General features: G+C 44.0%; 1 protein-coding gene and 1 long non-coding RNA gene across 2 annotated transcripts in view; one reads left to right on the top strand and one right to left on the bottom strand.

Annotated features, from left to right (window-relative positions):
* Positions 1-6667, bottom strand: part of LOC108544443 (uncharacterized) — a 33999-nt gene extending 27332 nt beyond the window's left edge. Inside the window, exon 1 of the mRNA XM_017895549.1 lies at positions 6445-6667. The gene's annotated coding sequence lies outside the window, so the exon portion shown is untranslated. The remainder of the gene's footprint in view (positions 1-6444) is intronic.
* LOC108544445 (uncharacterized) overlaps positions 1-7329 on the top strand; it is an 86530-nt gene that overhangs the window by 17572 nt on the left and 61629 nt on the right. The window lies entirely within an intron of this gene.

The following is a 7329-nucleotide window of genomic DNA, read 5'->3' on the forward strand; positions in this document are numbered from 1 at the left end:
AAAAAAAAAAAAAAAAAAAAAAAAAAGACTAACTTTGAGGAAGACTTCAAAAGAGAGGTGACATCTGAAGGCTTTACAAGTATTATCTTATTTAATTTCTTAGTATTTGGTGAGATGTCCACCCCCACTGGACTTTGAGGCCAAGAGTGGGGCCTTCTTTCCCTTTGTTACCTGGAGTACCTGCAGACCTTAGCCTCCAAATCAGTCTTTGTTGAATAATTTCTCTCTCCTCCTTTCTTTATGTCACTTCTTGAACCATTTTACTTCCAAATCTAAAAACCCTCCAGGTCTGAGGCCTTCATATTTGAAGTCACCTTTTCACCTATCACCCTGGGGCAGGAACTGCTGGTTGCCCACCCAGTATTTAAAAGCCACTTTTTTACTGTACATGGCAAGGCAGTGTGGCTGGCTAAAAGTCTCTATTTTCCAGTCTCCCTGGCAGGCAGCTATGGCCCATAAGATGGAAGCAGAGATCATTGGGTCAGACTTCCAGAAAAGCTTCTTAAAAGGGGTATATATATTTACTTGGAGTTTCTAGCTCTTTCCTCTTCTTTCTGGTTCTTGCCTGAAATGAAGACAAGATGGCTAAGGCTCTAGCACCAACTTGTGACCTTGAGAAAGGCAAAGGGAGTCTGGTCCCTGGTGACCGTGACTTGCTGTAGCAACCTTGGACTGCCGAGCTCCAGACTTGCTTGTTTAAATGAAAGGAACATAAACTATCTTACTTAAGCCTGTGTTATTTTTGGCAATTGTTATTAGCATCTGACCCAATCCCTAACTGGCATAAGCCGCTGAGGCCATTAGGCAGAGGTACTGGGTTCTCACTACCCTACACTGTTGGGGCAAGCCTGTGGCTCCAGGGCACCGGAAGAGCCTAGAGTGTTTCCTTTAAATTGCAATTCCTTTTGTATCAACTATTTAGGCCCTGGCATCAAGCACACAGCCTGGTACTCAGTAGCACTCAATAATGTATGTTGAAAGAATACAATGAATAACTGCCGCTCAACCATTTCCCCAAGGAGCTGTTTTTCTGAGGGGTTTAGAATGATCCCTTCTCGAATTTCCACACGACAGCATCAATACGAAGCTTGTGGGAAATCCAAAGTGCTTTGAGATGTTTAAAAAGTAAAGAATAAATTGGAAATGATAAAAATTTAAACAAAGAAAGTATACATAAAGTAAATGTAGTATGTTTTAAATGGTGAAGGAAAATTGTGTATTTTTTGTAGATTCAAAAAATATAATTAAATGGGATGAAAGTAAGAGCTGCTATCCCAAATCCATTTTTTAAAAAAATTATTTTTGAATGATTGTAAATAACAAATATAACTTTGTAAAAGAATTGAAATTATTTAGAAAGGTTAAATATTGAAAGCCCTTTCATAACTCCTGCTATGGAATAGTTTGGTAAATATCCTTTTAACTCTTTCTGTACATAAAAATAATATATATGAGTATAAATATGAGCTCATGATGTGTATATTGTTTTGTAACCTTTGCTTTTTTCACTTAACATCCTATCTTGCGCATTTCCCCACAGCTGTGCATTTAGATTAACCTGGTTTTCTGTAAGGTAGCAGAGCGTCCTTTATCCCAATACCCCCCTTTAATAAAAATTTGTTTGGATGTAATTTTAACCTTGCTCTCTAAAGAGTCATCAGTGTTTACCTGAGGAGGTTGATGAGAAAGACATCAGAGATTGACTCTACCCCTAACTAAAGTGAGCTGGGCCCTGTGGTAGTCAGACAAGCTGGCAGATGTCTAGATTGAGAAGTAAAAATATCCCAGGACCAAGGTTTTGTGGATAGAAAGCCATGAAGCTCAGAGTTAGGAACAACTTGGGCCCATCAAGATAATGGACGTGCTTCTAGAATCCCTGAAAATTCCTGCCAGCTGCAGGCATTGATCACCTGAGAAGCAGGATCATTCCCCAGTCCTGTAGGAGACAGTCTCTTGACTGACCTTCTCATAGGGCACTGAACCTCCGGAGTGCTGAGCGCTGGCTAGTCAGCTTCTGGGTACTGGGGAGGAAGTGGTCAAAAACCCAGGGGAAAAAAGAAACCTCTGCCCTGGGGAAGTTTAGGCTCTAGGTATGGAGCTGAATTATGTGAACCCCACTCCCACCACAGCCAAACCCCGTAAATCACCCCAGTCAGCTACCATCACTGGAGCTCCCTTTGTAAATGTTGAGAGCAGCTGCTATCAGCTTGGGCAACCAACTGGGCTCAGCCAAGAAGCCTTTGGGGAAGATGTGAGTTAATCATTAAGCAGGGCTTTAAAAGCAGAAGGAGGCCAGAGGCCAGACCCCCGCTGGTGCAGATGCACAGACCTGTGACAGAGGTGCAGGCTGTGGGGTGGTGTGGAGGAGGGAGGCGGTGGGGAAATCAACAAGATTAGCTCAGGCAGGGAGAAGAGTCTGAGGGGGAATGTAAGAAGCACAGGAAATGGGACAGGGAAAACAGTGGCAGCGGGAGGGGCTTTTGCACTGTGTTGAGGAGATTGACTTGGATAGATTAGCAGTGGGGAGCAGCTGTGGCTTGGGCAGAGGCACCTCTGAGGCCAGCCAGGCAGGCCACAGCTGCCCCTGCTGGGCCCCTTCCTGCCATGCACCTGTAAGGAAGCAGCTCCACCAGGAACCCCACCAGCCTCTGTCTTGTGCCAGTTGGGTAATGTGCACCCAGATGCATCCAGTATTATTGTTTCATTGGCAAAGCAGTTCAGGCTTTTCTAGCTGACCTGTTTGCCCAACTAGAATTTCTCCCTCACAGATAGCAAAAAAGTTGGGCCTGCCTTCCAGTCCACTTTGCCAATGTCCTCCCGCTACAGAACTGAAGTCAGACGATGTTGGGTTTATGGACTTGTTGCAATGAGGGATAACACACAGATAGCATGGGTAGCCATGAGGCAGCTCAGTAAGAGGATGTGATAAAGGACTTCTTGGGGGATTTGGGCTTGGGTTAGGTGATACTGGGGAGGATTCAGGGAAGGGAGAGATTGCTCTGGATTTTGGATGTTATCAGGAAGCAGAGGTAATTCTAGGACTGGGTATCTTAATAATTCTTACCTAGAAGGTAGAAGGAATGAGATGACGCTAAAGGTATAATTAATAAAGAAGCAGAAGTGGCTCATATTAGCCAGGAAAGGAGCATCTTTGGTCATTCTTGTGGTTCGGACAATGTTCTTATTTTTGTCTGGGTCTAGACATGATTATGGGGTCATCTTGTTTTCTTTTGCTCCATTACAGTCACAGAGTGGCTATATCTGATATTGCTGTTCTATGGAAGTTATGTTCAAGAAGAGCACACCATGGCCCAGATGTGAGCGCCAGGCTTATGTCTAAAGGCAGCCAGAAATCCTGCAGAGAAAAAGATTCTGATGGTTCTCAGCATTCATATCTAAGCAGAAACTCCTCTTGCAGGGCTAGAGACGATGCTGGAAGAAAGGTGCTCCTGTTGGAAGGCTGCCTCAGGTCTATTCATCCATTCAACAAATACTTTTTGAATGGGAAACATACTCAGGCACTTGGGACAGAGCTGTGACATGGATAGTTCTCATGGGTATACATTTTAGTGAGGGACACAGACAATGTGAGTGAACAACACTGGGGCCTGTTGGGGATGGGGAGGGGAGGGAGAGTATTAGAAAAGATGGCTAATGCATGCTGGGCTTAATACCTAGGTGATGGGTTGATAGGTGCAGCAAACCACTATGGCGCACGTTTACCTATGTAACAAACCTGCACATCCTGCACATGTACCCCAGAACCAAAAATTTTAAAATATATTTAAAAATAAAGTCACGGGTATTACCGGGCATTATAAAGAAAACAAAAGTAGTTGTCAGAGAATGACTGGGGGACACTTTGGAGAAGTGGTCAGGTAAATGCTCCCTGAGGAGGTGATCAGAAGGTTCCCTGTGAGATTCTAAGGCGAGACTAGCAACAGGAAGAAGGCAGAAACATCTGTAGTGTGGTGACTGAGGGAGAGATGGGCTGAGATGAGGCTAGAGAGGTGGGCTGTGTTAGGGGGTTTGGGATTTACTCCTCATGCCCTGGGAGGCCACTGGAAGACTTTAGCAAGAAGAACAGCAGGCCCCACATCTCCCTGTGAGACAGCAGAGGCTTGTAGAGTACTGGCCTATCAGCATCCCAAGGCCTGTCTCTGACCTGCCCCGGTTCCTCCCTCCAGGCCTGGGGTTTTGGGTTAACGGGAAGTAGTCTGATTGTCTCCTTCCCTGCTGAGGTCAGTCATTGTTCAGAGTGGTGTATTAGATCCTTATTTCTGCTGTAACAAATTACCACAACTTAGTAGCTTAAAGCAACACAAATGTACTATCTTCCCTGCTGAGGTCAGTCATTGTTCAGAGTGGTGTATTAGGTCCCTATTTCTGCTGTAACAAATTACAACTTAGTGGCTTAAAGCAACACAAATGTACTATCTTATAGTTCTGGAACTCAGAAATCCTAGCATCAAGATGTCTGCAGAGCCTTTGGTGTCTTCTAGAGGTTGCAAGGAAGTACCTGTTTCCTTGCCTTTCCTAGCTTCTAGAGGCCACCTCCATCCCTTGGCTTGTGGCTCCTTCCTCCACCTTCAAAGCTGGTAGCATAGCATCTTCAAAGCTCGCCCACTCTCTCTCTGACTATGACCCCTGCTTCCATCATCATAGCTCATTCCCCAACTCTGACCCACCTGCCTCCCTCTTATAAGAACGCTTGTGATTACATCGACCCCACCCAGATAATTCAGGATAATCTCCCTATCTCAAGGCTCTTAAATTAGCCACATTTTCAAAGTCCCTTTTGCTATGTAAGGTAACATATTCACAGGTTTTGGGGGTTAGGATTTGGACATCTTTGGGGAGCCATTCTGTCTACCACAGGTAGTCACCTGGACAGCAGGGAACCGAAATTTATCTTGAGCCATTCTACTAATGAGATGTGTCATTTAGCCACTGGAAACCTACTCACTTCTTTATAAAAATGAGATGAGTACTTGCCCTACTTACCTCAGGAAGTTATTGTATCACATGAATTAACATAGCACATTTGGAAAAAGAGAAATGCTGTAAAATATAAGGAATAAGTATGATGTGTTATGGAGCCTGCCAAACATAGGTACCAAGGGCATGTTATATATTAACATAAAACACTGAAATTGAAAGAACCAGGTTTGCTCTTAAAAATACTTGCTGTGTGACCTTAGACAATTAACTTAAAAAGTCTTTGGATTTTGTGTGTAAAATTTGGAAAATGCTATCTTCTCACAATAGTATTGTGAAGTTAAAATCAAGTAATATAGGCTGGGGTGCTGTGTGAAATGCTACACAAGTTCTTTATTAAATATTGCATAGACAGGTGCCCAAACACTTCTTCCTAGATAGATGCTTAATGAATCCAAGTAACAGGGTGGTACCTATCAGACCAATGCCAACCGGTTTGGAATCTCCACTGTATACAGTGAGTGAGAAATGAAAAGAAGATAGTAAACCAGAGGTCACTCCCATTCCCTCCCCCCTCAGCTACTGAGGGGTTACAGAGCAGCAGGAAGAGCCTGCAGCATCTAAAATGGTTGGTTAGTCAGAAAAATGCAGAGTATACCTACTGAGAATACAGAATCTTCCTGCAATAAAGAGGTTGAGATTGAGGCAGACCTTCTCCAGAAGAAGCATCTGTAGTCATGTTTAAGACATTCAAATAAATCGCTCAAGAACAGCCTTGTTTATTCAGCACCTATCATGTAACTTGAGCAGAAATGGGCAGGAAATATGTGCCTTCTGAGTGTGAGCTATAGACCTACAGACATTAATTTATTCAGCATACCAGTTTTGAGCCCCTAACAATGTGATAGACACTGTCCTGCTTCTGGGGATACAGTAGGAGATAAACACAGAAAACCTCCCTGCCCCTGCCCTCACAGAGCTTATTGTCTAATTGAGGAGATGAACATAAATCAAATGATCCACAAATGAATGTAAAATTTTATTTGTAACTCTTCAAAGGCAAGGTTCACCGTGCTATGAAGCTTATCACAGGGCTTAGAACTTGGCCTCTGTGAGGTAACAATTCAGCTGAGATCTGATGACTGAGCACATGTATTAAGAGGGAAGAGGAGGAGGGAAGAGCTTTCCAGGCTGAGGGAACAGCGTGTGCAAAGGCAAAGAGGAAGCATGGAATATTGGAAGACCTCAGAGAAGCCCAGTGTGTCTGGATCTGGACTCAGAGTGATGGGGGCAGTGGTCAAGATATAGACTGGAGAGATGGACAGGGGAGTTCTGGCTACAAGTGTCATTATGTGGGCAGATACAGTGACTGACAAAGTCAGGACATAAGGTTTCACTCAGCCCACGGTTTTGTTTTGATTTTAATGCTCCTAGAAGAATCTTATCATTGCATGTTTCTAACCAGAAAAAACCCTTAAATATGTAATAATTAACTCCAATTCTCACCTGAGTAGGAAGCGCATTAAGTCACCCTGTGTAGGTCAATGAAGGATGCCCGGGTGGGTCTTAGGTGTCCATACCCGGCACTGCAAAGACTGGCTCCAAGATGGCATGCAAAGACCAGAACAGGTCACGAGGGAATCACTGACAGCAGCTCTTGCCTCACTGTTGTGCTTTTCCAAGGATTTCATATGCATGAGCACATTGGACTCCTGCAAGACTTCTGTGAAATGGGAAGAATGTAGTAGTTGTGGGAGATTGCCAATGACTTGCCCCAGCACCCACAGTGACAAAGGGAAACCTTGAACTCAGATTGACTGTTTCTAGATAAAAATGGTTTTCCCCACAGACCACAACTGAGTCACCTACATTCTTTATTTCTCTCTCTCTCTCTCTCTGACCTCCTTAAAATAATAGAACTTAGAATGATCAAACTCAAAGGGGACTTTAAACATCACTCAACTTATTTAATTCCCTCCTTTGGAAATTGCAACAAGTTTAAATATTTTGAGAAGCAATACTATTTCCCCCAAAAAGATTAAAAGTGACTTCTCTCTTTCCACTAAAGAAAGGTTTTGAGGCCGGGCGTGGTGGCTCAAGTCTGTAATCCCAGCACTTTGGGAGGCTGAGACGGGCGGATCACGAGGTCAGGAGATCAAGACCATCCTGGCTAACACGGTGAAACCCTGTCTCTACTAAAAAAAAATACAAAAAACTAGCCCGGCGAGGTGGCGGGCGCCTGTAGTCCCAGCTACCTGGGAGGCTGAGGCAGGAGAATGGCGTAAACCTGGGAGGCGAAGCTTGCAGTGAGCTGAAGATCCGGCCACTGCACGCCAGTTTGGGCGACAGAGCGAGACTCCATCTCAAAAAAAAAAAAAAAAAAAAAAAAAA

The sequence above is a fragment of the Rhinopithecus bieti genome, unplaced genomic scaffold (genome assembly GCF_001698545.2).
Source record: "Rhinopithecus bieti isolate Rb0 unplaced genomic scaffold, ASM169854v2 scaffold_25987, whole genome shotgun sequence".
NCBI lineage: Eukaryota > Metazoa > Chordata > Mammalia > Primates > Cercopithecidae > Rhinopithecus > Rhinopithecus bieti.